This window comes from Papio anubis, chromosome 12, assembly GCF_008728515.1.
Source record: "Papio anubis isolate 15944 chromosome 12, Panubis1.0, whole genome shotgun sequence".
Lineage (NCBI taxonomy): Eukaryota > Metazoa > Chordata > Mammalia > Primates > Cercopithecidae > Papio > Papio anubis.
The window spans coordinates 5,500,643-5,510,658 of NC_044987.1; the positions used below are offsets into that span (position 1 = coordinate 5,500,643).

At 34.6% G+C, this 10,016-nt stretch overlaps 1 non-coding gene across 1 annotated transcript; it reads right to left on the reverse strand.

The window, feature by feature from the left end:
* Positions 1-6,983: 6,983 nt before the first annotated feature.
* Positions 6,984-7,088, reverse strand: LOC116269857. The gene has a single exon (XR_004177674.1). It is a non-coding gene; the product is annotated as a U6 spliceosomal RNA (small nuclear RNA).
* Between the last annotated feature and the right edge of the window lie 2,928 nt (positions 7,089-10,016).

The window sequence follows — 10,016 nt, forward strand, 5'->3', positions numbered from 1 at the left end:
AAACGTATTCATACACTGAATTGATTTTATGATCTTCAGTTTTATACTTTTAAAAGTTAGAGAAGAAAAATCTTTTTTCCTTTTCTTTGCCATCATTTATTACATTTTTCAGAACTTTTTACAATTTTTTGCAAAATTTATAAACCAGAAATAGAACCAGTGTTTCAGTTTTGAGAAACATGATGGTTTTGCCTAGTGGGTGTTTTCTGTTTGCAGTCTTCCAAGCCATTTCTCACATAAGAATTCAGCTCCTGTCAAGGCATGTGCAGTGAAGGTACCCTTCCAGGTGCCTAGACAAATTCTTAGTGCTCTCTATTTGTATTTAGAATCCTGCTTCATTTTTTTCTTCTTTGTCTGTCTTCCTCTCATATTGCCCTTAGCTGACCAGAGACTCCAGGCCATCCAGCCCCTTTCCTTTGTAGCCTCTCTTTAACTTCTTTTGTGCTTCTGATTTCAACTAAATTAAGTTCTAATTAAAATAATTTTCACCTTAAGGTTTGAATGCTTAACCAGCTTGACACGCTCAAAGATAATTTGCTTTTAAAATTGTTTATCAAAATAAATCTCTAAATAGGTTATGAGCCCATTGTTACTAATGAGATTGTGTGTATCCTCGGACTGTTTTGGGGCAGGAAAAATGTTGAGAATCTCTCTTCTAAAGCCATTCTTTTGAAGAAACAGTCTTAGAGTTTTTTCCTTGGAAAACAATGCTGTTTAAATTACCATACTTTCTTGTGGCATACTCATTTCTTGGAATGTGTTACATCTATTTTTATTATTAAGCCCTTTAATGTTAGATTATATAGTTAATTGAAGGATTATAGTGAATTCAATTCTGAATACTTTCTGTTCTTTGGAAAGTTTAGAACTCTGAAGTTTCTATTTTAGATGGAAAATTTCCACTCTTTTTGGTCACTTGTTATTTTCTTTTTCTTTGGAGTATGTCAAATTGCTTTGAAAATAGTAAGCTGCGATACTAGTTTGAGGTGGTATTTTTATTATGCTGGTATGTATTTTGTATTTTATGTTCCACTGCATTCCAGCCTGGGCAAGAAGAGCAAGACTCTGTCTTAAAAAAAAAAAAAAGAAAAAGAAAATGACAGAATGGATGGTCATCGCTGGCCAGTTGTTTGAAGGTGGCCAAACAAGCAGTGCATGATGAATTGGCTTTTCCATTTGTTTACTTAAGAACTCCTCCTTAATTTGTGGATATATTTGATCCTTTCAGAATCTGTTACTGTCTTACCTGTTCTTTGATCTGAGGGTTCTGGTACACTGGCCCAATAGTATGTTTTCTTGTTGGGTAGTCGGTGGGAGGAGATCTAGTTCTCCTTGACAAAACTACGTTACTTGTAACTAACATGCCGGATACCCAGGCTCAGCAAGGTTGGTTAATGTCTGTTTCTCTGCATTAATATCATGTCATGAATCTGTGTTTTCTCAGATGTGCAGCCTGTTATAGTTAAGTGTTTTTTTGATCTCTAGAGTTGGAGAATGAAGTTTAATAGACTAAAATGGTCTGTTCCTGCATTTTATGAAACGGATGAATTCATTCTAAGATAAGTTGTTTCCTCTTTCCTGACCAGATAGGAGTGCTTGTAATGTTTCTGTCCTCTACTTTAAGGATATTTCAGAGTTCACATAGCTTTTATATTATTCTTTTAAAACAGTAGGAATGAATCAGAGTGGCAAACATACTAGCTGGAATCTTAGCAATAGTCATAGATTCTTCAGTTGTGTGCAGGTAATGCCCTTCTTAGTGGATTGTGAGGGAGGATATAGAAATGTCGTAGATGGTGGGAGAGGACAAAAGAGCCCATTTTGGTTACAGGAGAAGCATTTGAAACCTCTAAATGTGCCATGCCTTGGATAGCTGCCCCATTTATACATTCTTAAGATATTGCAAGAACAGATTATTTCTGGCTCATTGGTGGTTTTTTCTTTGTACTTTTTATTATTTTATCATTTTTGTTGTTCTTTAGATTAATATTTATTTTAGAAGGCTTGTAGAAATGGCAGAAAACATCAAGGTAAGCCATTCAGTAAAGCTAGAGTGAACAGGTAGCCTACAGAATGGGAGAACATTTTTGCAATCTATCCATCTGACAAAGGGCTAACGTCCAGGATCTACAAAGAAATTAAACAAATTTACAAGAAAAGAATCAAACAACCTCATAAAAAAGTGGCCAAAGGATATGAACAGACAGTTCTCAAAAGAAGACATTTATGCAGCCAACAAACATGAAAAAAAGCTCATTATCACTGGTCATTAGAGAAATGCAAATCAAAACCACAGTGAGATACCATCTCACGCTAGTTAGAATGGTGATCATTAAAGTCAGGAAACAACAGATACTGGAGAGGATATGGAGAAATAGGAACACTTTGACACTGTTGATGGGAATACATTTAGTTCAACCATTGTGGAAGACAGTGTGACAATACCTCAAGGATCTAGAACCAGAAATACCATTTGACTCAGCAATCCCGTTATTGGGTATATACCCAAAGGATTATAAATCACATGCACAGGTATGTTTATTGCAACACTGTTCACAATAGCAAAGACTTGGAACCATCCTAAATGCCCATGAATGAGAGACTGGATAAAGAAAATGTGGCACATATACACCATGGAATACTATGCAGCCATAAAAAAGGATGAGTTCATGTCCTTTGCAGGGACATGGATGATGCTGGAAACCATCATTCTCAGCAAACCTAGCATAGGAACAGAAAACCAAACACCACATGTTCTCACTTATAAGTGGGAGTTGAACAGTGAGAACACATGGACATAGGGAGGGGAACATCACACACTGGGGCCTGTCCGGGGGTAAGGGGCTATGGGAGGAATAGCATTAGGAGAAATACCTAATGTAGATGACAGGTTGATGGGCGCAGTAAACCACCATGGCATGTGTATACCTGTGTAACAAACCTACACGTTCTGCACATGTACCCCAGAACTTAAGGTGTATTCACACACACACACAAAAAAAGAATGAATGACTTACAGGAAATATAAGAGCTAGAAGAACCCATAGAACAACACTACTGGGACATAATCAGCAAGATAAAGATTGTCAGAGAATATACTGAACCTGGTTTCTTCAACCATATATGATAATAAAAAAATGGAGGAAGGGGAAAAGAGACTTAAGAGACTTACTTGCCAAAATATCATGTGTGGACTTTCTGATTCAAATGAATGAGCTATTTAAAAAAAGAAAAAAACAATGGCTGGGCGTGGCAGCCCTCGGCTATAATCCTAGCAGATTGGGAGACCCAGGCAAGGAGGATCCCTTGAGACCAGGAGTTTGAGACCAGCCTGGTCAACATAGCAAAACTTTATTTTTACAAAAAATTTAAAAATTAGCCAGGCGTGGTGGCACATGCCTGTAGTCCTAGCTACTCGGTAGGCTGAGGCAAAAGGATCACTTAAGCCTACGAGGTTGATGCTGCAGTGAGTTACTATCATGTCACTGCACTCCAGCCTGGGTGACAGAGCGAGACCATGTTTCAGTAAATAATTAAAAAAAAGGTTCAAGGCAGTTGGAAAAGTTTACCTTGAGTGGATATTTGTGGTAATTGAGTGATTAGTGGATTCCTAAGTTAAGATAATATTTTTATTTAAAAATACTATATTTTAGAGATACATGCTGAATTATTTATGGATGAAATGATATCATATCTAGGATTTACATATAATCCAGTCAAATGGGGGTGGGGAGATGAGCCATTGTTAATTGTTAAAGCTGAGTAATAGATACCTATTGGTTCATTTATTCCATTATCTATATACTTTTGTATATGGTTGAAATTTTCCATAATAAAAAAGTTGAAATATTTAAATTAAATAGTATTTGAGTACATACTAAGTGTTTAGAAGTGTGGTAATTGCTTTGAAGGATAGCTTCATAGTATCTAACATATATCAGGAAAAACCAAAGTAGTAAGTTAAATAAATGAGAATTTTGTTTCCTTTTGCAGAAGAGTTAAACATTTTAGTAGATCCAAACCTAGATTCACCAAGTACTTTTATTTTATTATTATATTATACCTTCCATTTTTTTGAACATCTACTATATAGGACTTGATACTGTTTCATCGAATTACTTCAACAGTATGACTGGGTATGATGATTCGGTTCAGAAGAGGAAATTGATCTTCAGAGATTTTCAGTAAATTGTGCAAGTTCACTTAGGTAATAAGTGGCACAGAAGGAATTTGAATTGTCTGAGCCCAAATTTCTTAAATTTAAAAATCCAACATTATTTCTAAATGGAAACCCAAAGATAATACTGTTGTTTCCAATTGCTGTGTATCTTGTAACTTGAATAATACCTGTAATAGTGAAACAGTAACTTAATGAATTGCCTATCAGTAAGCAACATTAGAACAGTGATGTAACTTGAAAATTCTCAGTTGACACTTAGAAACAGCCTTATTATTTTTAAGTAATGTTGGAGACATCAGAAAATGTACTTTGTATTCATTGTTCATTTTGAAAATATAACATAAAAAGCTCCAGAGATGATAATATTGATGTCTGATTGTAGCAAACAAAATCAGAAGAAATAGATGTTAAATTCCTAATTTATGCATCATTCAAATTTAAACATAAATCTGTGTATCTTTTAACGAGCTACTTCCCTATTATATTTTATTCTTCAAAGGTTCACTTTATTTTTGCAGTGGGTAAAACTTACCAGAACAGATTTCAATAACAAAAGATAATGGGAAAAATGCTTCTCTGTTTCCAGAAATAAATGAGCAGGCAGGAACTTGATTCTCCTTCCTAGGAAAATAAAATCGAAGAATTACTGATACCAGAATAGTAGTACACTTACTTTAAATCAAAATAAGATACCTCAAATTAATGTTTAGAAGTATAGCATTTAGCTTCTGTTACTTGAGGATAGGATATTTGTGATTTGAGAAAAATGCCTGTAATTTTGTAAGTAGTTGAATGGTCTCTAGTACTTTAAGTAACTAGTCATTGTTGAGTCCCATTTTTACTCTAACACTTTCTGAGAAATAGCAGACGAGCAGGCCTAATAAGATAAGTAGCCAGTTGCTAAAATTACTTCAGTCTCAAACCAACTTCAAAGTAGAGTGAACTATGCAGGTAAGGATACCAGTAAGTAAACGGCAGATTGAAAACATTGGATTTATTTACATTTCTTCAAGTAGTTTTGTGGGAGAAACTCTACTGAATTCATGGAATACCTTGAGCTTTTCAAGCCTGAAAAGTTAGTACAACCTTTTTTTTTCTTTTCGTTTTGCATAGCCTTACCCCTATTGATTTCATCCTGGTCTCTTCCTGACCTCTCCCCAGACTTTTCACTGAGGGGGAGTCTGCTTAGACCATTTGCTTTCTCCCCTGATTGTTCATTGAATTTACATTTAGAATTTTTATTTGCAGTATCATTAACATTAGGAGGAGGTCCACTAACAGTGGTGACCAGGAGTATGGTTATGTATAGTTTTTATATGTATACAGTTTATATGTATGGTAAGACCACAATTTTCTAAGGTCCTAAAATATGTAAAAGTAATATAGTGGATGCCTTCTGTATCTCAGTGACTATAGCATATTTAATCAAAATTTTAACTCAGGAAATATTATTTCCTTTAATCTAACATTATATATAATTTATATTTATAAATTATATATAATATATTATATATATTTATATATTATAAATATATATTGTACATGTATACATAAGTATATATGTAATTTTATATATGTAATTATATATGCAATTATACATATATAATTTTTTTTAGATGGCAGTCTCACTCTGTCGACCAGGCTGGTGTGTAGTGGCACAATCACAGCTCACCACAACCTAGAACTCCTGGGCTCAAAACAAGCCTCTCACCTCAGCCTCCTGAGTAGCTGAGATTACAGGTGTGCACCACCATGCCCAGCTTCTTTTCTTTTCTTTCTTTTCTTTTCTTTTCTTTTCTTTTCTTTTCTTTTCTTTTCTTTTCTTTCTTTCTTTCTTTCTTTCCTTTCTTTTTCTTTCTCTCTCTCTCTCTTTCTTTCTTTCTTTTCTCTCTCCCTCCCTCCCTCCCGCCTTCCTTTTCTTCCTTCCTTCCTTTTCCTTCCTTCCTTTCCTTCCTTCTTTCTTTCTCTCTTTCTCTCTCTTTCTTTCTTTCTTTCTTTCTTTCTTTCTTTCTTTCTTTCTTTCTTTCTGTCTGTCTGTCTGTCTGTCTCTCTCTCTCTCTCTCTCTCTCTCTCTCTCTCTTCTTTTCTTTCTCTCTTCCTTTTCTTTTCTTTCTTTCTTTCTTTTCTTTCTTCCTTTCTTCTTTCAACAGGGCCTTTTTCAACCTGGTCTTAAAATCCTGGCCTTAAGGGATCTTCCCGCCTCAGCCTCTCAAAGTGCTCAATTGCAGGGTAAGCCACGACACCTGGCTCAGCATTATGTTTCAGAATTCTCAATCTTCATTATTTTTACAAGAGCTTTTACTAAATCAGTTGTGATATAGTTAGTCACTAATTTTCAACACTATACTTTTACCTTAATTAACTGTAGCCCATTTTTTTCTTTCAGTTCTACAGATTCCTTTTCAGATAGAGATACGTTTTTAATATCCAATGTTCATTTAAAAAGATGACTAATTCTGATAAGTTTTATTCATGTATTACTTTACTGGTTGTTTTTTGTTTTTGTTTACTACATGTACATGTTGTATAAGTTGCTAGAAAAATTATCACTTGCCTCAGATTTTATTTAACCAACATATGTAATAGTTTTGATTTACTTTATCTGTAGATTGGAGGCAAAAACGAGTAGTCACTTAGACTGATAAGATGGTTGCTTAGCCAGTGAGAGGGATTTCCTGAGATCACTAGATTCGAATGTATCTGATAAAGCAAGTGTTTTTGTTATTTGTTGAGTCTGCCAGTGGAATTCTGAAGTTGATACAACTTGCTTGTTCTGTGTGCCCATAGCTAGGTAGATGTATGAATTGTTCTCTCTAGCCTCTGACTACTTTAATTTCATCCTTGCACAGGGGCCACGCTAATCTCTGTATCGTTCTAATTTTAGTATATGTGTTGCTGAAGCAAGCACTACTTGGATTTCATTCAGTAGAATCTGCTATGCTGGTAGCCTGTTTTTTTTTTTTTTGTTGTTGTTGTTGTTATTTACCCCTCCTTGCACAAGAGCACCTTGAGCTCCTTAATGTTAGAGCAGAGTATTTCTGAGTTGGATTTGTGACTTTTTGACAAAGGAAGCAATGAGACAAAGTGATGTGGCTTATGAATTCAACAGTAAATATTGGGTTGGTGCAAACCTTGTACTTGTAGATATTGTGGGTATTATATCTCTTTATTAATGTGGTTTAAATATCATTGATTTTGGTTCTTCATAGGTTAGGATGGGAAACATTTAGAAGAGAATTGACTTAATTCGTGATATATAAATTTATATAATGATTCTGAGATCTCGATATGAAAAGAATCTTTAATTTTTCTCATTTATATCACATACATGATTTTATTTTTTGCCTTTGCTTTTTTCATATTCTCTCTAATTTTGATTTATCTTGGTCAGTATAAGAATATTGCCTTCTTTATGCACATTGCCTTCATTTATTTTTGAACATACATTTCCTATTCCTGGTACCTAGATTTTTCAGTTGTTCAATCCTGTGTATTTATTCAGTAAACATTTTCATTGACTTCTGTGGTGTATAGGGTAGGAAAAACAGCATCCACCTACTCAAGAGAAGAGACTGTAGAGTGGATCTTTTAATTCATGCTGTTAACTTCTTTAAAACTAAAAAGTTAAAGTGAATACATTTTTATGTTAGAAAGTTAAAAGTATGTAAATAAGTTTAAAGAAGGAAGTAAAAATCATCTGCAGTATCTTTGTTATTTAGTTTTCCAGACTTTCTTCTTTGCATGTGTGTATTAAAAATACTATTTTTATTACCAGTATATATATGTGTGTGTGTGTATATGTATATGTACATGTTTATGTATGTGTGTGTACACACATACACACACACACACATATATATATATAAAAAAAAGAGAGAGAGACACACACACACAGACAGACAGACAGAGATAGGCTCTTGCCCTGTTGCCCAGGCTGGAGTGCAGTGGTGTGATTGTAGCTCACTGTAGCCTCAAACTCCTGTGCTCAGGCGATCCTCCCACTTCAGCTTCCTGAGTAGCTGAGTCTACAGATGTGCATCACAATGCTTGGCTAATTTTTAAATTTTGTTATAGAGATGGAATCTCGCTCTGTTGCCATGGTTGGTTTTCAACTCCTGGCCTCAAGGGATCTTCCTGCCTTGACCTCCCAAAGTAGTGGAATTACAGGTGTGAGCCACTGCACTTGGCTGTGTTTTTGTTTTTTTGTTTTCATTTAACCACTACATGTAAATGTTGTATTTTAGTGGCTGTTTACTTAGAAAAATCATCACTGGCTTCAGGTTTTATTTAACAATTATATACAGTAGTTTTGATTTATCTGTAGACATAAATAGTAGAATCACACTCTGTAGGGTTTTCTGATTTTTTTTTTTTGGTTACAGATATCAGGCTCTAGGGCAGTGGTTAAAAATTGTCTGGTGGGCTCTAGTTAGGTATACTGTAACAGTATTTTTCTACAATATTTACATGAGATGATGATTATAGAATGTATAATAATGAAAGGTCAGTGATCCAGTGAAAGCATAGGCTGAGATTATATATTTGTTGAAAGCAGTTTTCTACATTAATAAACATTACATACTTTTCAAACGTGAATAGCAGAAAGTATACTTATAATCTTTGCTTATTACAGTGAAAGATACAGGACTCAAAAACAGAAGACCATGTCAGTTGAATTTTGAGAGTTCTCATTCATACAGTTATGAAATTTCCACTTACTGTCACTTATTAAGAGCACTGGAAATGACATGTTGAATTGTCTTTTGATCTGATTTTATATGTACTTACTTTGTAATCCTTGTATTAATGTGATGAAAGAAGAATATGAATTTCTGTTGTAATTGTTAATTTGCCATACTTCACATTCATGGAAGGAATTCAGATAATTAGAAAATAACTTAATGGCTTAATAGGTACTTCTTATTTTTTAGATTAATACTCTCTTTTTAAGAATAATAAAAATTACAGAGTGATTATGTTTTATAAAAGCCAGAGATCAAAGATTTTTTTTCAATTTTTCTGTAATCACAGTAATGAAAACATTTTCTGATTCAGGGACAATAATGATGACAATGACTATAGTTTATTGAGGACTTTGTACTGTGTACTACTATAGTTTCATTATATGCATTGTTTCTATTTTATACATTAACATCATAAGGGTATTTTTTTTTTCTGTTTTAGAGATTACCAGACTGAGACTCAATTTAAGTTGCTTGTTGTATTGGTCCATTTTTATGCTGCTGATAAAGACATACCTGAGATTGGGTAATTTATAAAGAAAAAGAGGTTTAATGAACTCACAGTTCCATGCGGCTGGGGAGGCCTCACAATCTTGGTGGAAGATGAAAGGCATGTCTTATGTGGCAGCAGACAAGAGAAAGAATGAGAACCAAGTGAAAGTGGTTTCCCCTTGTAAAACCATGAGATCTTTTGAGACTTATTTACTACCATGAGAAAAGTATGGGGGAAATCACGCCCATGATTCAGTTATCACCCACTGGGTTCCTCCCACAACACATGGGAATTATGGGAGTTACAATACAAGATGAGATTTGGGTGGGACACAGCCAAACCATATAATTCTGCTCCTGGCCCCTCCCAAATCTCGTGTCCTTACATTTCAAACCAGTCATGCCTTCCCAACAGTCCCCCAATGTCTTAACTCATTTCATCATTAATTCAGAAGTCCACAGTCCAAAGTCTCATTTGAGATGAGGCAAGTCCCTTCTGCCTATGAGCCTGTAAAATCAAAAGAAAGTTAGTTAACCTCCTGGATAGCTGTTCCAAATAGGAGAAATTGGCCAAAATAAAAGGGCTACAGGCCCCATGTAAG